This window comes from Bombus flavifrons, chromosome 6 (genome assembly GCF_040668555.2).
Source record: "Bombus flavifrons isolate JBK064 chromosome 6, iyBomFlav1_principal, whole genome shotgun sequence".
Taxonomy (NCBI): domain Eukaryota; kingdom Metazoa; phylum Arthropoda; class Insecta; order Hymenoptera; family Apidae; genus Bombus; species Bombus flavifrons.
Window position 1 is genome coordinate 3135273 of NC_138447.1, and position 21127 is coordinate 3156399.

The 21127-nt window shown below is 42.3% G+C and overlaps 1 protein-coding gene across 12 annotated transcripts in view; it reads right to left on the reverse strand.

Annotated features, from left to right (window-relative positions):
* LOC138181119 (box A-binding factor) overlaps positions 1-21127 on the reverse strand; it is a 310196-nt gene that overhangs the window by 187351 nt on the left and 101718 nt on the right. For 3 of the 12 annotated variants that reach the window (XM_069115703.1, XM_069115704.1, XM_069115700.1), the window contains exon 1: positions 3698-4024. The exons of 7 other annotated variants lie outside the window; for them this stretch is intronic. The gene's annotated coding sequence lies outside the window, so the exon portion shown is untranslated. Of the gene's footprint in view, positions 1-3697; positions 4025-7693; positions 8032-10270; positions 10559-21127 lie in introns of those variants that run through there. 2 more of the 12 variants (XM_069115701.1, XM_069115702.1) reach the window with 2 other exon arrangements.

Here is a 21127-nt window from a genome sequence, read left to right on the forward strand (position 1 = left end):
TTTTAAACTTTACGTCGACGTCCCCTTTTGCGCCCTTCAGCCGTTCTTCCGTTCACTTCGCAAAGCCGGCGGCACCGCGAAACGAACGAGAAACGAAGGAGAAATGAAGGAGAAACGAAGCACGACTGGCCGGCGACTAAGACCAACCAGAGAAGAAGAGAAGGAAAGGCAGAGCGGAGGGACGAAGTCTGTAAATTTTCTTACATTTTATGAGCCATCAGAATTTCATAACCTCGAGCCAGTCCGCGTGGTACTTTGCACGGGAAAAGTTTCCGCTGGCCCGGTTCTCCTCTCCCGCTCCGTTCTTCCCGCTTTTTCGCCCCTGTGTTCCGATCTTCGTCGCCGCTGTTCATGGCGGAAGAGAATGGATTTGGAAACAACTAGGGAGGATTGCAGTAAGACCGATGCAACTTCTGCGCGGAGAAACGTGCGACAGCATTATCGTCTCTCGAGAATGATTTTGGTTCGGTTGCTTTCTTTCTTGAAAAGAACCACAGTTGAAAAAGAGAGTAAAAGTAATTCCTATAAGCGTTTCCGTTCGCCAAAAGATTCCAATAAGTAAAATTCCAAAAACATCCAACATGCGCTCTTCAATTTATATTTAAAAAATTACCACTGATTAAAAAACAAAAATTATTCTTTGTACACCATATAGAATTCAGCCGGAATACGCGTTGAACTATTACCCTTCGGAAGCCACGGTTTTCTACAATATTCGTTCGTTTCAGCAATTACAGGTTCGCTTGCGCTCGCATCAGCACATGCTGTTAATGGGTTTGTATTAATTGTGACGACGATGTGGACGCGCAATAATGGACACAATACGAGAGACGATCAATGAGTGGCGAAGTATATTAACGCGCCCGCCTCTGCGTACTCTCATTCACAAAACCGTGACGCGCTATCACTTTCTCCTTCGATTCATTGATTCGATTCGCATATTCTCTTTCGCATTCTGTTTCTCTTTTCATCTCTTTCTGTATCGGCCATTCTACCATTCGTCATTGCGCGCAGACTTCTCTCGGATGTTTCACGTTTCGTTTATTATCGACGGCGACTGGCTGTATCCGCTTTGCCGATCTCGTTGGTTTGTTCTCGACGATTAACCGAACAGCAGATCCACGGACGACGCGCGGAAGTCCCTCGACGACGTGGCTTGCGTGTCTCGCGGTCGTGCTTTCGCGTGACTGCATGCTTAAACAGCTTGACGTGCTTGATGCGGCCATGTCGATCGCGAACTTGTTAACTCGCATCTGGCTAACAGCATTTCTGATTTCCCGCGCGTGCACTGCTTTTCCACCGATTTCTCGCGTGTTATTTTAGAAGCTGGATAAATACTTTGTTCACAGATCGAAAGATTTTTCTGTGTCTTTGAGAAAACTGTATTGTTACACATTGCTTTTTAGCACTTCCATTTTCGTTAATATTCAAATTGGCTTGCGTGTACTTTAGTAGTTGGAAACATAAATATGACGACTTCCTCAGGAACATTCTTTAAGATAATATCATTCATTTTTTAAGAACAACAAAAATAATTAACAGATCGTAAGAATACATATCTAATATCCAATATAAACAAACTTTTTTCGAATATTTCTAATACTATTTTTTTCCTTAACTTTATAAGGACACAAAAATTGTATACGTAGCGAGAAACACGCAATATCATACGGCAAAAGACAGTTGCCCGAAGTAGAGAAGCATTTCCTCACAAATCGACGGAAACTCTCGAAAGAATATTATAACGCTTCCGCTCTGCATAGAAAAAGCGAGGCGGGTGAAGTTTATGGAAGCGGGCGTGTATCGAGGTGAATTCGCAAGCATCTCCGTAATGGCCGGAGTGGCCACTCTCGTGTCTCTTTTTTCCTCGAAAATTGCTTCACAGGATAGGTTGCAAGTGGGCGGTTCTCAGCGCCGTGGAACCGCCGAGAATAGAATAAAGGTCGTCCTTGCCAGACGATGAAAGCACAGAGTGGCGAGTGGAAAAGCTCAGAGACGTGTCGGCCATGTTGTCAGCAAACTTTCGTCCTCCCCCTTAAATATAAATGTATACGTGCGAGAGTCGCCGCGATAAAACGCCTTATAGCATGAGTTTCTACTAGGCTATCATACACATTACCTCACGGTGGACTGTATGCATCGTGTTTATTACGCGTCCATAAAAACATCCAGGAATAAGAAAAATATAAATACGAGCTTTTCTTGAAAATTGCGAAATCATACAACTTCGTGCAAATTTCTATGTAGAAATATCGAAATTGAAAGAATGATAGATAGATTCTTTAAAAGATATTTCTGTGATAGAAAAGATATTTTCCTCACGCTATAATAAATAACTTTGAGTGATATTCGAGTCCTTGTTGCGTTAGATATTATTCTTATTATTTTTTTATTATATTCAATTTCTGGAAATTATGTTGATTTTTGGGCAATTAATAGTAAAATAATTTATTTCCAGATAAACGTTCTCCTATTTGACGCATATTTTCCTACTCATGAGTATTTCTAGGCGAGCGATCATTATCTCGTTTACGACAGTACATGACGGTCCACCGTAGGTTCGCGCGTATTCTCGAGCTCTTTATCTCCCTTGATCGCGAAACAGTTTCGTCCAATCGGCACCGACCACACGCGCCACGAAATAATTGCAGTCATTCCGAACCATTCGGTTTATTGGTCAAGATAATCTCATCGCCCTACTTCCACGTCCTATCCATTTTGTCTTCCTACGTGACGTGTATCTAACTTCGTAAAAATGTTTCGTGAGTCGAACAGATTCCACTAAAACCCAACCTGCGATACAACCTCAATAACACCGAAAATGTACCACAGCAAAAATAAAGTTATCTTAACGTTCAACAACTCATCGGTAGCTTCTCAATAGACGCAACATTTAGAATTTTGTAATTCATGAGTCGTTTCTTAATTTATCTAATCACACTTTAAGAGACATGAAAATTTGACAAAGATAACCAAGAAAGGAAAAAGGTAAAATAAAATTAGAAAATTTTATAGCTTCACGGCAATGCACGCTTCTATCGGCACAGTGGAGCAGGAGCAGTAGGAGTGTCCGACTATGTTCAGACAAACAGCACAATTCGGGGAAACGTCGACGAACGAGGTTCGAAGCACACGCGTACACGTATGGTGGCAGTTCACCGCGAGTCGGCTGGCGATATTTCACCGAGGCAAATCGGGTGAAATGGTTCAGAAAGGATCGAATCATCCGCGTTTTGGTCGAGCAATCCGAGCATACCCCACTGTTGCCGTCTCTTTATCTTTTTCCATCCTCGTCCCCTTTCCCGATTACTCCGTTTCTATCTCGCGCACAGGTGTTTATCCGACCGTACACCCGACACTATTTTCCCCTTTCTCCCTCGATTCCACGTACGATCATCCCCAGATTTATTTCTCATCGGGAGGAAAGCCAGTTCTGCTTCCGTTTATAGGGCACACGATAGATCAACGACGTTATACGATGCAATCTACTATTTCGATTAAATTATACGCGCCTTTCTGATTCTTGTCACTTACAGGAAGTAAATAATTTTCGGGACGAACTATTGACCATGTAATCTATAGTAATTGACCAGCAACGTGCACACCCGTGATTTCAAAAATAGGAAAAACGAAGAGACACAACAAGATAAATCGTAGGAACGCAAGGGGGGATGAAAACAACGTTGCGCCTACTTACTGTCGAACGCGTAATCAGCAGAAGCACGATGTTTCACTCTCCCTGTGAGTGTTTCTGTGTATTGTGACGGTGCGTGTTCGTAGTGACGTGCAGCGACGGTCGTTCAATTACACCGGGTGATCGGTCACATCCAGATTAATGCAATCGTTGGTGTCCTCAGGAGCGGCGGGCAGCAGCATTGCGTGCGTATCGTGGATGATGGGTTGGAACGCGTACTCGCGCGGAAATCGTCGTGGAAATCCTCGGCCGTGGATATCCTCGCCGTCGGTCGTACGTAACGATCCTCGCTCATGCCGTGAGAATCTCTCGCGGGCACTTGTCTTGGATAGCCGTCAGGAGCCGCGGGGGCTTCAGAGAGGAGGAGAGGCCAAGCTTACGTAGGAGGAGGTGAAGGTAGAGTAGGAGGAAGAAGGTGGATAGTGGTGGTGCTGGTTGGAGGTGGCGGTGATTCCAACCTCGTGGAGAAAGAGGGATGAGGAGAGTCGCAGGAGGTAACGCGAGGGAGAGGGCGGAGGTATTCTGCCCCACCCGTACTCGCCTCTGATTGGACCACCCCCGCTCGCTTTACCCCGGCCATCTCTCCTCCTCCTCCTCCTCCTACTACTACTATTCCTCCTGCTCCTCTTCATCCTCGTCGTCCTCCTTCTCTGCCTCTAGCACCTCTTCCTCTTCTCATACTCCTCATACTCCTCTTCCTCCTCGTCCTCCTCGTCGGCATCCTCCTTTTCCTCCACCTCTCATCTCGCCTCTTACTGCTGCCGCGCCGTTGCTCCTCGTCATCCACCTCATCCGCCTCCTCCTCCTCTGCAACCGCCACCTCAACCTCCTTCTCTTTTACCGAGCTGCACCTTCTAGTCGGCTCTCTTCTTCTTCTTCTGGTTCGCACCAGCTCGCTCTGTCCGTCGGCGCGCGTAAGAACGCCCGCCTCTTTTTCGATGCACCGGAAAACAGGTGCGGAAGCTAGTGTGTGTCGTGGGGATTCTAGGATTTCTACTGGTTCTCCGGGAGAACCATCGCCGGCTAGGATTCCCGGCATTTATTCCCAGGATCTCCGTCGTATCGCGGAACACCCTTCGCCCGTTGCATTTTCAAAATTCTGAAACGAAGAAACCCCGTCGCCGACCGACGGTGCACGCTCGATAGGCATTTACTCGCTCTCAAATCTCTGTTACGTTTTACCCGTGTATTGCAACGCTTCGCTAAACTGCCGTCCAAATCCTCTCTTCGTTCGCCCCTTTCTTCTTCTTTTCCTATCTCGGTCTTTTCTGCCGTTACTTTTTACGATCGTTTATTTTTGTTGTGATCGATAAGGAGCAGGTGCTCGAAAGAGCGTTACGAGTGCTCTCGTGCCGCCAGTCAAACGCAATTATTTTTTAAAAGTACACTGTTTCTATTGTATTGAAAATATCCGGCTTTTAGGGAATAAAAAGATTGTGGAACCTCGTGGTATTTACTAAACGAATTCGTAACGAGAAGAAAATTGGGCTGAGTATTATACGTCAAGTATCGGACCATCTACCTTCTGAGGTACATTCCATCTTTCAAAATTTTTAAGTATTATATCAAATTTTGTGAAGCACAAGTTTCTTTGCAATAACTATTTCCCATTTTGATCCTGGATAACAACAGAACCAAGTCCTCAACTGGACTTCACAAGTTCGCTCGTTTCCACCGGATATACCGTTTCTATTGTCGAATAGCCATCGTATTTCGAGCGGAATAAACGATTCGCACGTTCCGACTATAAATTACGGCGCATTTGCGACGAACGCTCAGTGGAAAGGTATCCGGGACAGGAGACGGACAGGGAGCGCGGCGAGGATGCCTTAAGGCGACGGCATTTCGATAATTGGAAACCAATGAGGCAGCAGTGGGAGGGTTTTCAAGCTAAAAATCAACCCTTCCAACCTACCTTCGGGCCCTAATGAAGCGAACCTTCGCCGTTGCCAGCCGACGTGCATGCCTCCGCGTCGTATTAATTGCCTGCTCCCCCGACTTCTCGTCCCTCGACGTCCTCCGTCCGCCCCCACCCATTTAAACTACCCCATGTTCACCCCTTGATTCGCGTCCTGCCGTTTTGCCTCCTCTTCTTACATCGCGCCGTCTCGCAGTTAGTCGCGATAGCGCATTTTTCGACAAATTGGATCACGCTACCGTGCAAAGGCCTAAGAAACGGCTAATACTCGCTGGAATAATGGACCGGTGCGGCACGACGCCGGTTACTCGATGGTTAAAGTGGGAATGTTGAGTGAATAAATCGGGCGGTCTTCAAGAATGCGAGTTTTTGATGGTAGAGTTTTTCTTCAAAAAGGATAAGGAATCAAAAAATCTTTAAAATGTTCAAAAGATTTCTGTTCATAAAAATATGAAACAGATATCGAAAATATATATTTGATTGAGTTGTCGAAGGAATAAGATATCTAAAGATTTAACATGATGTAATGATAGGTGATAAATGGAATACGAGAGTGAATAGGAATTTAGTAAAATATAATGCTGAATTTCTGTTAAAATATATACAGATGCAGGCTCCATCTGTTGTCGTTGTTAATAAATAAAAAGTTTGACGTTGAAATTTGTACAATTGAGTCGATAATATCATTAAGTAAAAGTAAAACGTATAATTTGCACGATATGTGAATTTTTATGATCTAATTCTACGATTTCAATTTATTAATCGAACGAAATGATAAAGAACCACCATGATAAAGACCACCAGAATATAAATTCCTTTTATAACAAATTTTCAGAAGATATTTGTATGCACATCTACTACACACCACGATTAACTGATCATCGCTACAAACAAAACCAATTAGGAAGTAATGAGTAAAAAGTTACTATCACTGAACTTCGTAACGTCGTCTAACACTAAGCGTAACCTAACAAGGAGGAATAAAACGATTAATCAAACAATTAGCTATACTACAATAACTCTTGCAATCATAATAATTTTATTTTCAAGCAACAACTACCTTTGCCAAAGAATTTGTTCACGAAAAATATTATACGGTATTAGAACATAGTTCATTCAAATTTAAACGTCTTTCTTTTAAGAAAAATTGATCGAATCATAGTTATGTTATACATCAGAATATTTATCTACGTTATATATCAGAATGTTTAATATGTACGTTTCCAAAGTCTCAATTTTGGAGATCTTGTGGTTATAGAAAATATTTGGGCGGCGATCCTTAGGTCGTGCCTTTAAGGTTGAGCGAGGTTAGGGCCACTCTGAACGTAATTCCGTTAGGTAGGCCTCGAATCGATATAATCAACGAACACGCAGGGGGTGAGTTTTCACCCGACGCCGGTTGCTTCACTACTATTCTTCCTCCTAAATTCAGCCCCCCGCACGGTCTGTAATCTTCGGACGCTCTCGAGAACGACCCTTATTCCTCGGAAAGGAGCGCAATCCGATTCGGAGCTATCCGACGGTTTGAACCGGTGTCATCAAAAGGAAACCTGCCGCCGAAATCAGATTGCCAAATGTTTTCCAAACTTGTGGATCATCGCGTTCCAACGATTGCTTAGTAACGTATCGAAAATTACTTAAATTGGTTCTTTTCTACAATTTATCTAGATCCCCTATTTTATGGTATATGGATGATACGTTAAGGTATAAAGTTTAAAAACTAGGTATTAAGTAGGCAGTAAGGGCCATGGTAAGAAAAAAATCAATGATGAATAATGAAAAAAATTGTATTGAGCTAAGAGACATGGTGCAAACTAAAGGTTAAATATAGAAATAATCTACTAAGTCTGTGTACAAATTTTCAGTACAAATTATACTATGTACAAGTATAAATTCTAACAATCGTGGATAATGGGAGAATTGTATGTGTGTATTGTATTCCTCCAATATTATTAAAGATCATTACACAGAATCGCGTTTCCTCAATCTAACATAAAATCAATTTCGAAAACGCAATTCACAAAGCAACACTGCATTCTTTTCACACGCTCTGTTTTTCCAAAAAAGAAACAGACACTTACATCTCAAATCTGCTAGGTCATCAATATGTCACCAAGCACTTCCGTTCTCCTCCATTAAGTCATTAATTCAATGTAATCCTTTCACGTTTAAACCGACGTAAAACTGACACATCAGGTAAAATACACAACGGATAGTGTCACAATTGCAATGGTCTTGAGGCTGGTTCACCAGTGGCGACGACGCGAACGTGCACCGTCGGCGACGACGAACATCTTCGACGCTTCACAGGAAGAACGAAATGGAAAAGTGTGACGCGACAAGTACTCGGTACTTTCGATGACGGAGCCAAGACGCCGGAATGAACATGGGCGCGAGATGTGGCACACCCCGAGACCTAGACACTACTGAACCAGCCCCATGGCAAACCTTGTTAACGGCAGTCGACAACCAAGTTTAAACTTCGGGTAACAATTCCCCTACCAGCTAACTCTCTCTCTCTCTCTGTCTCTCTCTCCTCGCGTGCTCTCCCCCTCCCTCTGGGAACTATCTCTCTCTCCCCCTTTGTCTCTCCCGTTTGCCGCGGCAGAAGGTGATAGAAGAATTCTTAAGAAGCTGATATAATTAATCATCTCTCGATCGAATCATCCGAGCATCGTGATAATTCGGGGGTAAAGTTGGTGGTGGGTGCTAGACGAAGTTGTTCCTTGAAAAATCGATTCGTAGGTGATTTCGAAAATTCGGTGAGTGATAGGAAAGTGAATTCTTTTAGTAGTAGAGACAGAAACGTACGTTGTATGGTTGATGAGAATAAGTATCGAAGGATGAAATAAAATGTCATTGGTATTATAGTAGTGACGTGATTGTAGAAAAGATATTTCTAAATGAAATCGAAAAAGGTACTTGCCGTAAACTATGTTTGTGTACTTAGAAATCTGTACTACTTAAGAATCAAATAGCATAGAATAACCTTTACGGAAGAAGCACTTAAACTAATGACATTATATTAAAAGCAAATTTCTTAAAGCATAAATAATAATATACAAACAGAAACATAAATTTGTACAAAAGAAGTACTCAATACCAGCTAATAATTCTATAAAACCAACTCCATTTCTCTTACAATTGTCTACTATTTTCGAACAAGATCTAAAACCTTCGTACATTGTTGAAAGCATCCCGCATTCGAAGAAACTGCAAACACCCTCATCGCAGCCCGAAAGACCAGTCACCATCTACCTCGTGCAGCATCATATTCCATCGAAGGAGAAACAGAATCCGGGGGAAGTGACGTATCTACGCGAAACTCCAGCCTAAGTTCGAGCTGAATCAACTTAAGACGGGGCAGGAAACTCCGAACGGGTACCAAAGAAGTCCTTTTGTACTTGGCCTTGATCGGCCCTGTCTTTGGAAACCGGGACGAAACGCGCCAGCTGTCGTTAACCCCGAATCCCGGTGATCCTTCGTGGCCGAAAACGGAGCACCAGACACAAACCGGTGAGAGTAAGAGGAAGAGAAAGAGAGCGAGAGTGAACGTAGGAAACGAGCTTCCTACCAAGTTCACCGCAACCTTCCTGAGCGGCGCGTTGGTGCGAAACTTGGTAGCCGCGTAACAAGAAAGAAGTAACTATCGTTGAAGCGGACTAGTTTGTTCAATGGCACGAGCCGTAGAGGTGGCGGGGCGGAGGGGGTGCTGCAAGGGGGCCAACGCCGAAAGAGAACGAGAGAGAGAGAGAGAGAGAGAGAGATGAGAAGGTGAGTCGAAGTTCTTCGCAAGAACAAGAACAAAGTTCCGGACCAAAGCACCTCTCGCCCTCCGCTTCTGTTCCTCTCCTGTGGCCCCCTACTCCTTCTGGTCCCCCTCGTGGCCCCCCTACGTGTATGTATAGTCTTGCAGATGCGCGCACTTGCCAGTGCGACCAGTTCACCTTGGAAACTTTGACGAAAATCAAATTCCAAGTGCACCGCCCACGCAGAAGCCTATTTCACTCGAAGGCCTATTCCACGCGAATTTGACATCGCGAGAAACGTACCAGCGGACGAGAACGCGACCGACCGAATGGATACAATGGTATCGAGAACGTAGCTGATACTACTTTTCGCGGAGGTGGATGTTACAAGTTTGGATACGCAAGTGGAATAGGGGTGTTTGAGATCTTTGGTGCATAAGTCTAATGGACTATCGAAATGGATTTTGAAGATGCGGATCGTGGTAGCAAAAAAATGGTTTTGAATTTATGTGGTGCAGTTTAATACTAAATTATAGGAACGTGATGTGAATGCAGTGCGTGATTCCAATGATAACTTATGCGATACTTTGTCTTATTACTAAATAGTGAAACTCGTGCTACTTGGATAACCAATTTTGTTTAACTATAACCGAGATTATCTATCAAAGAAAAAACGTACAAGTTTTAAATAGTACACGTAGCTTGGTCTTCACGTTGAAAACCACAAAATGATAATTTTCTAATGTGTGCTCAGTTAACAAACGAATCTTTAATTAAAACAGATTCACACTTCAACAACCAGAAAGAGTCTTCCAGGTATGAAATAGCAAAAGTACCAAAAATTGAACCTACCATACCAATAAACATGAAGAAAGTATAAAAATGTCTCTTTCCACAAATGGTACTTACTCGTTCATTTCGATCGAAGACAGGCAACGCTTGCGAGAAGGATCGTACCACGAGGATGACTGGAGATCCGTGTGGAAGCCGGAAGAACGCGTGAAAACGCGGTCACTGATAAGATCCTGGATCGTTGGTAACGATTCGGATAAGGAAACACGCGTCCGCGATAGCGAAAAGAGAAGGACGTAGACCCGTGATCGACGTTAGCCAGCCGTACGAGAGATCAGTCCAAACGGTGCGCGCCGCGACGTCGGCGAAGAGCGGCGATTTTCCACGAGCAACCCCGAGAGGTCGTACACAGCGAGAGAACGGCGGCAGCGTCAGTAGGAGGACGTCGGAGGAAGAGGAGGTGGAGAACGAGGAGACGACGGAGGTGGAAGTGGAAGGAGCCAGAGGAGAATTTCGAGCTGGTATTGGTGAGGAGAGAGGGCCGCGCGCCGCGTCGCTACATCGTCAGGAGTTGCGCGCCTGTGTGCGCTCGTGAGGAGTTAGATTAGAGGAGAGGAGAGACCAAAGAGAAACGGAGAGACCCGGGAAACACAGACGACCGAGGAGAGACGACCGACGGACAGAGAGAGAACGAAAGGATGAGAGGAGGCAAGAGGAGGTTGGATGTGCGTTACCGTGAGCTAGTGGTAGTGAGAGTAAAACTTTTCTCGCTTGTGTTCGTACGTACGCATCGACTCGCCTCCCGAGGAAGGGAGGCAGGGGCCATAGCCAGAAAGAGAGAGTGGAGAGAAGAGAAGAAGAGACGAGGAGCAGAGAAGCGGATAAAGGTGGAGGAACAGGAGAAGGGGGAGGAGGGGGAGGAGGGGGAGGAGGAGAAAGATAGGGCGTAGTACGATTTTGCTGGTACGGAGACGAGCTTCCAAGCAAAACGCGTGGTCCACCTCCGAGTTATTTCCTTTTCCAGTCACCCTCGCCTCCCCCTTTAGGCCCGCCCTGTCCCTTAGGCTGCCTGGACGGTGCAAATTATTACCCGTCGCAGGTGCATTTTTTCTGTTCCTTCGGAGCAAATGTTTCTGCTCCGGAGGAAGCGGCGTCGTTCCTTTTCTACCTCACTCCAGAATATCAACCGCGTGATGGAAAGTTCTGGAGAACTGGTAACCAACGGCTTTCACTGTTTCCGCTCAGGGACAAACAGGAACCGGGATCGGCCGTGAGCTTCGTCGGTTGCTACACCGGACTGTTCTTATTATTATTACAGCTAAAGAAACTGAATGCTATGGAAACTGAAATACGGAAATCTTCAATCCTAGTTTCACGGCATATTTACGTCATTGTTTTCTAGAATTTGACTGATTGTCAAGTTAGGTTCCTTTCCGAAATCTGACAAAATTTGATTACAAACACCAACTTCCAATACTACTCAACACTTGCACCATCGTCTCAAAGTTATTCCACAAAAATTATATTAAATTATTTCTTCGTCATTACAGAATTCACTTGGGCCACCGTATTTAGAGACCTAAACATCTTCAGCGTTCATCAACTAGAAGCATCCAGAGCCAACAAGTATTCGGAATTCTTGGGGAAGCCCCGGCGGCAAAGAAAGCAAAAGCCTTGCGGAATCGTACGTGGCGAAACCGAAGATGCCTTATGATCGCGGACAGCAGTTCGTTCCTCGACGGTAGGCGGACTACCGAACGTCGAGTTTAATGCAGATTAAGGAGCGCGGGGGCTGGAGGGTCCTTTGTAGAACGCGTTTCGTTCGGTATTAGCTGGAAGTAGCTCGTAGAACCGTGGTATTACCTGGAATTACGTCTCAATCTACCGTGGCCGTCGACTAAACTAATATTAAAACTTTTAACGTAGTTAGAGCGCGGCCCGTGGTTGCTTTACCGTCCGTGAAGCTTCTCTCTCTTTCTCCCTCCTCTCTTTCTCCTTGCCTCTCTTCATCGTTCTCTCCTTTTAAACCTCTCTCTCTCTCTCTCTTCTTCTCTTCCTGCTTATACATGTGTACACGCGCGTATACGTGTCTACGGCTATCGGTATGTGTATGTGTGCACAGGTTGCATTGACCGTTACTGAACTTTGATGTGTTTCCTGCACAAAATTCACCTCCGAAGTCATAAATTAGCTACGGAGACCGATGCGTCTCTCCCTTTGGCCACCACCCTTGAAGCTGCACCAATACACCAAGCCCTCTGCGCTACTCGAGAGACCGTCAAAAGCAAGCAACCAGCACGTATCTACGACAGCTCCCTCGAAATTGTCCGAGCAGCCGAGAGAGCTCCGCCTGACCCGGTCCAGCCGCCTCGATCCAGGATAAACTCATTTTTCAACAGATCCTAGAAAGCGAACGGAACCAACGAAAGCGTTCCTCCGTCCTTCCTTCCTCCTTCCTTCCGACCGCCTCTCTTCACAACTGAATATTTATCGGCGACGATGAACGACGGATCGGCCAGGTCTGTGTAGTTTGCATATGCCGTTAGAGAAGACTCTCGCGTGAACGGGCATCGACTATTTCGGGGGCTGCAACGTGTTGCAGTGACGGACACCGAGCCAATGTCCCGGTTCGTCTGTTTAGAATTTCATATTTTACACGATGCGCCGCTTTGTAGCCGAACCAGACAAATTATTATCTCTATGTACTTTCATCTTTTGCTCCGATGCATTACATTTACACGTAATGGTATTCTGTTTCGGCCATTCGCTCTGTGATCGATAGAAATTTCTTTTTGCCCACGGTGATTGTCAGAAATAGCAAAAGTTTTGTAAAACTATAATGCTTATAATAGATTGTAGAATAAAACTTGTAATTGTTCGAGTTACTAATATAGCACACATTCATTAGAAAAGGAATATCGACCAAAGGATGTCTATGGATTTATGACTTCAACTTCATATTAAAATTGAAGAAGAAATTAAAATTAGAATAAAAATCCAGCGAATCTTTATAATTTCAGAATTCGTCATTCTTTTCCAAATAAACACAATGTTACGAAGCAACATCGACTGAAGCACGTCCATGCATTCTGCACGACAAATTTTTATTCCACCGCTTAAGGAGCAGTCCTGTCCTGCCAGATCAGAACTGCTTCATTTAGAATCTATTAAGTGGATTAAGATCTACCAATGAAATGGTCGTTTCACCTTCGTCTTCTTTTCCGTCCTTCTTCTCACCAACTGTTGGCAACTTCTACTTCTTCCAACTTCCTTCGAAAGTTCGCGGTGAAACTGCAGCCGAACACGAGAGGATTGCGTAGACGGAGGTTAAAATTGAAAATCAACGGGAAAATTTACACGGGGAAATGTAAAATCGCAAGGAAGGCGGAAATACGAGATCTATTACCGGAGATAAACGAAGAGGAAATTATATGAGTTAAGGAATGGCGGTCTTTGATCCAAAAATGCCCTCGTAAGGTGTTCTACGGTAAGCCAACATGGTTAATTGGAACAAAATGTGGATTTTCTATGAATCCTTGTTTCTCACTCTAAAATTCATCATCTGTGTTTTATCTGTGTCATTGTCTGCTTTTTGAAAATATTTTTGTATATTAATATTTTATGTTTTCTATATATATTATTCATATATGTATTCTAGTTATATGTAATTGCGGTATCACTGAAATATCAGAAATACGGGTAATTCTATCATCGTAATACTATCTTCATAAAGCTATTATCTCAGAAATAATAGATGTTCTAAAATTGACTAAATTTAACTTACTTCTAAATCGAAGGAAACAAGTAATAAGATAAAAGAAACTATTCTTAAAGTTCAAGAAGAAAATATGATAAATTAATATCGCATTTTATATCAGCAAATATCACATTCTTTGTGAAAAAAATACTTCGAGGTATCAACACACCTTTGAATATTCGCAACACTTGTTGAACAAACTTCGAGCAAGTTGTTAATAGGAAATTATTAAAATCATTCGCGAAATATAAAACTCAATTACATAGAAAATTCGAATCGAGAACTAGTTCACGACATTCCGAACACGTGTCAGGCGAGTTTGGTACAACGTTTAAGAATGTTCTATATTCAACGCGTGAAAGGCTGAACATTAAAGACATTTAAATTCCTCCTTCGTTTTGCCTCGTCATTAAGAGATACGATTAGTATTTACACGCCATAAGCAGTCGCGCTCCTCATATTTCTGCTAATTACCTTTAACCCTCGCATAATCGTTGGAAATGTTGCAGTAAGTTTTCTTAAGTAAAGATCAAGCATAGAACGAATCTAAAATTAAGAATAAATTAATATTTTTTTTAATATCATTTATCAAGAAGCATCGCGTTTTTCGAAGTTGTGTATAACTTTCTTGTTACTAATTTTAAAATATAAGAGGAGAAATAACGTTCATCCTCAAATATTAATAAATTTAAGATCTTATTATTTACGATCCATCCAGGAGCATCATTAATAAGCTTACTACTTTCACCTGGAACCATTGCATAATCTTAATTCAATCAAGTTCTTTAACAGTATTAACAGTCGAAAATGCAGCCACAGCTGGTCAGACATCCTCTACCACCGATTATACCACTACTTCCCAACAGGACGAACTTCCTAATAACTACGAAGGAAAAAGAAGAAGTCGAACGAGAAACTTCCAAAGCCGAATCTCTTCCACGTGAAACGTTAATGACTTGAAGAAACGTTCCCTATTATCACAGTCGAACGATAGAGCACACTAATTAACATCAATTACCATTATATCTAAACTTTCCACCCAATCCCATCAAATCGACCATAAAATCTACCCTATACGTCGTAACAAATGCAATTCCATTTTTAAAGCATTCAACGTTTCAAACATACATTCAGCGTACAATCTCTTTCAATATAAGACAATCTTTAAATACAGGAAAGAAAGAAGGATTCATCGATAGATTTTTAAAGGAAAATCAGTACGTTCCTCTAGAAAAACGAGCGAGTTCCTCTAGAACAGCGTGCTCGCATCCTCGATCTTCGAGGAGGAGTGCTGAAGTCTTGCCCCAGCGATTCCCGATGTTCCTCCCCGCGCGGCCATCCTAGCCACGAAATTCTACGGGTTTTCCATCCCTCTCTTTATCTCGGTCGCTCGGTATCTCTGAACCTTGTCACTCTCTACTCGTCTGATTCGCGCACGCGTGCTTCCTGTTCCCCACTCTGGAAAGCTCGACGAGCAACTTTCCGGGAGGTAGCACGGGGAAAAGCTCCACGATCCACGCCTCCCACGGTAGGCTTACTTTCCTGTAACTTTTTGCCGTTGTTGCCGTCGACGTCGTCGTCGTCGTAGGTGGTCGTGGTCATACGTGCGCGCGCCCTGAGGAAAAACCTCTCTTCTCTCGACCGTGGCTGCCTCGAAAGAGCTTCCCTGCTCGCCAACCGCGTTTTTCCTCCTCCTTTTGCTTCTTTTACCATCCGCTACCGCCTGCCCGTTCCCTCATCTACCTCTTTCACTGTCTCTCTGTCTCTCTTTTTCTGGCTTTGCTCTTGTCCCTTTTTGTTTTTGGAAGCTTTTCTTTTTGTTCTTATTGTCGCTACGTTCTCAGCTATCACGAGCAATAAACGTCCCTGCTCGCGAAATTACCCGGTAGACAACGCCACAGGGAAAAGATTTCCATGGAAGTATAGAAACGACGAGGCAATGTGTCGACCAATGGAAATGAGAATTGTTCACCAGTTTTGTTTAGTTTTTTGGAGAATCAGAGACACCGATGAAAGAACGATGGAAACGATGTTCGATCGATTTTATGTGGATCGAAGATAAATAAATTTGGAGAAAAAGAATCAGAATTTTGTATAAGAACTTTGTTTAGAATCAGATTTTTCTAGTTTCTACTGTATTAACAGAGAGTTTCGTGTAGGAAAATTTCTCCTCATAATCATCTGAAATTCTATTCGAAAAGGTTGCCAATGTGTATTGACTTTCTCGTAGAGAAACGCAGATAAGCACCGGTTGTGGACGTACAATTATGCAAACGCTGATCGAAAGTAGGAAAAATGCAGAAGAGAAATATGTTAATAGCCGAGAGTGAAATAAAACAACCGCCGGGACACTCGAACGACAAAGTTCAAAGTCTAAAGTTTGATCACCCCTCATTCTCCTGACCATATCGTCTATTACTACCCTCTCGTGAGACACTTCGTTATCTTTCTGAATCGACGATGTCAGGTGAAAATGTCGCAACGTTTTATTCTACTGCAACAATTCCTTCTATTTAAAATAGTTCATTTAAACTACTGTTCTATTATTATTTTTATAAAACGTATTGAGAATTCTAGAAATCTCACTTTACTTTTTAAGATTTTTTTTATAAGAAATCTACAAACTTCAAAGGATAACATAGCTACAGTAAAATAGCTCAATACATAGTGCGGCATGTACTATTTATTTTTTTATTTTGATTCGTAAATACTTGTTATTAATTATAATGATAATTGGTGACTCACAACTTACTATGTCTTCATTCTTAGTTTACATAGTATGGAAAATGCTTTAAATAATGCTTTAAATGCTTGAAAGTGCGTGTGTGCGTGCGCGCGCGCGCGCGCGTGTGTATGTGCGTGCAGGACCAGAAGAAAGCAACCGGCAACACGGGTAGCCCACAACTTATCATCAAAGTTAAGAATTTAACTTGGGCGTTATTTACTACGGACCGAGTTACGAACTTCTGAGATCACTTAGGTCGCTAAGTTGCTCATTGTGTTTGAAGAATAACTTAGCCGAACTACAATGAGTCGAACTTTGAGCGAGTGGAACAGCGAAACGCGTACACTCTTCCCGGAATGACGAATGGAAGCCTAGAGACATAGCTAGTTGCACGCTCCTTAAACTCTTTTGTTGCATCAATTTCTAAATAACAAGCTGAGCAACTTCGGAAAATTTAATTTCACTGGTCAAACACGATCGTACCCGTTCGCAGTTTGGAAACCGAAATAGAAAAAATGAGCCAAATTCAATACGCGAACCTTTTCTGTGGACGATTGTATTATGTTCCAACCCTCTGACCAATTAATTCCGTGAAATGCACAATATTTTCTCGGCGATTGGGGCGCGGAAACACTGGGAAGCTGAAGATACATTTTTCAAAAACGCTCAGAAATCAATTCCGTCGAGCATTAATAGACCTGCTGGTTTTTAAAAAATTGCTGCCGGTTCGGATTGGAATGAAACTTTTTGAGGCATTCAACGATCGTCGAAATATTTATCCTGGTATATAGCGCGTTTGATATCAGAAAGAATAGAACGTGTTTCGTATAATATTTTAGTAATTCGTTTTGTATTTGTTATCATTGAAGATTATAGAAATACAAATTACACAAATCTGGGATTACAGTATAATTATTATAAGCAATTCCCTGTGATTTAACACGAGCAACAAAAACGAACCATAATCAGCCACGCGAGGAAATATTCGAATTCCTTCGACAACACCGACGTAGTTTGGAAACTAAAAGAAACGAGTACAGTTTCACCGTCGTACTTAACGATCTAGGTTAATACTTCTCGCAACTTTTCGGGATTTCAACGGTCCGTGAGGAAAGAACACCAACGTGAGCGCCATAGTTGTTGAAACCAACCGCGTGGCTTAAACGCATAGATAGTTTTAAACGTTTGAATAATTTCTGGTAAACCACAAAGCTCATAAAAAATAATATCACTTTTGTTGCTTAGATTGAATACTTTTAAAATATAATCATTGCATGTTGATAATTTAAAGATAATTTAAGAAAGGTACATTTAAAAATTATCCTTTCGATGATCTCACTCTTACCATATACAACATTTTTACTCCCTTTCCTAAAACACCAGACATCGAGAGATTAAATATATAATTATCACAAATGCAGCAGTACGGGATAACCGAAAGCCAGTAGCATTTTGTAAAAATATAAGAGCATTCACGAAAGGCAAGGAATCGGAATTCGAAATTTTATAAGGAAGCGGCTGATCCAATTTTCGAGGATCATTTCCAGTGAACTCTCGAGGTTGGCTACCAGACAAGACGAAATATGGCTAGATATAAGAAGGCAAACACAAACGACACGTGTAGGTATCCATACGTATTTGTACGTAAATACGGGAACTCATAGCGTTGGCTACTAGTGTAAACACCAGAGACAAAAGAAACGGAGAGAGATAGAGGCGCAGAGAAAGCATATATCTATCCTCCATATACCTATCGCGGGGGAGAGAACGATGATCCCTGCTGGTCCGAGATATAGATCCATAGATTTGTTTTCTATCTTTGGCCATCCTTTCTATCGCCTTCAGGCGTCGAAGAAGTTCTTCGGGAAATCAAACTCGCAGATCTCCATTCGGAAATTTTTCCTTTGTCTCAAGAACCAACATCACTGTAGATTTTGTGGTAAAAGGAAAGCTTTCTAGAAGGTGATGTTTTGAGATCGAGGTTTACATTTCAATTGATAAGAAAAAACGTTTTAAATGAACGGCTTATATGAATCGATGAGTTAATTGATACAATTAGCAAAATGGGAAAAGATCTTGTTTTAAAAGATATACGTTAGGTTTTTAATATAATGATCATAAAGATTACAAGTGATGATTGAATCTATTTTGTAGATAATAAGAATTTTTTGAAAAAAGAATCATACTTTCTTTGAAGCTCTGTTTTTTGTTTCTTTTCATCAATCCTTACTTTAATATTATTAAAATGAACATACACAGGGGAGAGTTGTCACCACGTTGCACGAACATTTCAATTGGCACATCAAATATTCTATCAAATATTAAACCTATCAACGAGGAATTCAGATTAGCATACCAAGAAAGACAGACATCAAAATAAATAATGTCGAAAATGTCCGACAAGAATAACTGTCGCATATCGTTAAGGCGATTCTGGAATATTATAGGGATAAGGGATGACGAGATCGAAGGGTAAGAAAAGGACTGTCGACGGTCTTCTATCGATGCTCGGCATCACGATATTAATTGACGCAAGAAATTAGGTCCGCGATCCCTGGGAATGATTGATCGCGTAATGAGAAATCCCTAATAATGACCCTGCCGTTTTGGGGTAGGAAGAACGACGTAGAGCGGGGGATGGAAAGGTATTAAGAAACGACATTAGATTATAATTTATATTAAAATCTGTGCAAGGAGATAAAGAGAGGAGACACCCGCCAACGGTCGATCTCAACCCTTCGGCATTGGCGTAACGCCCGTCTCTAAGACAATGAGGATCGGCGTTAAACTTCTTGGAAGGGTGCAGGATCTTTGAATATACAATGCTTCGAGCTTGCTATGAAAATAGAAAATATTCAGTAACTTCGAGTTTACTACAAAATTCAAAACATTTAATAAATAATACCTAACTCCTAAAGGTATATTCTTATTCATTACTCTTTCATTTCAAGTAAAAGAACATATTTTAGTTCTACTTTACGTAATATACTCTGCATATAATATTTTCTTAAATCTTTTCAAAATAATAATTATCATGTATACAGGGTACCGTACTTGCGTACTTATTGAACATTTTGAAATCATGTTAACAAAACTATGACGATAAATTATACAAGGACGTATAAGTGAACAGAAGCTGGACCAATGATCGATCTAGGATCGCAAAAGATGCATTTTAATTAGGCTTTACGCCTATGGAAAATAATCAAGGGGAGAGGCCAAGGGACGCTTTATGGCGGAGAAGAGAAAGAGAAGACGAACGTGGATCGCATGGAGCAGGCAGCGCGGCATAGTATTATACTGATGCAAAGATAGGGTAGGGGCAGCATGCTTAGATGTAATGGGGTAGAACTTCGGATTTATTCCGGTTACGACATTAAGCATGCAACAATATATGTTCCTAGTAATGTTATGTTGAATCTGTTGAACTATCCATCAAGAATTAAATTCAGGTTTAAAGTTATATAACTTCGTGACCCATATTTTCTATTTTATAGGTTGAACACCTTTAACTCTTTCAGTGGCATAGGGTCTTGCTTTTTAAAATCTTATTTATAAAATCTACAATACTTTCACTATATAAAATAATAGAAAAACTGAAATAAGGATATCTACGTAAACGCAACAGGAGGAAACTATTATATGTACATCGTACACGAGGATAAATGACTAGTAAAATTAAAAATTGGTGCACCGAACAAACTCGACATGCATCGAAAATATTCAGTACAATATCGTATTAGAATTATCGACTAATACCTTAACGATTCCCGGTTTCTACGCAGCACCGAACGAATCAGAATTCCTACAACCGACCCGTTCAAAGCGGACTAACGATTCACCCCGTTCTTCGGTTTGCCGTTACGTCGAGTCCAGCAGGTAGCGTTATCGACAAGACAGGAAGCGGAGATACTAAAAATACGCACAGCAGGTTTGAACGGCATCAAGACAAATATGTGTCAGCCCAACGCGTTACACTTTCCCTGGTGGCATCTCATTCCCCACATCACAGAGCGTGTGAGAGGCGAAAGGAGGAGAAAGAGAGATACAGAAGAGCAACTAACGGTTTAGGTTCTGTAACGAGCACCAGTTCTCGGGGATCCCCCGTAGCCGATAATAAAATGCATGATTTACCTTTCCGTTTGCTCGAGCGGGTTGCGAAGCGCGCGTACGGTGCACGAAAGCGCAGCTATGGCAGCAATAGCGGCACGCCAAGCAAGAGAAACACACAACACGCTTTCATGCTAGAGAGGGAAAAACGCCGAAGGAAAGAGAGAGGAGAATACAACCCTCTTTACTCAACGGCACGACACGTTACGAAAGGCGACCCGCATTACATACGAGCGACAGGACGACGCCATGAATTATAAAATGACGGTAAAAGCGAAAGTTTCCAGCGGTTTCGCGGATACTGAAGAGAAGGATAGAGACGAGAGAAGACCACCAGCAACGTACAGGTCTGAGGCAGACTGTCAGCCAGCGAACCGACCAA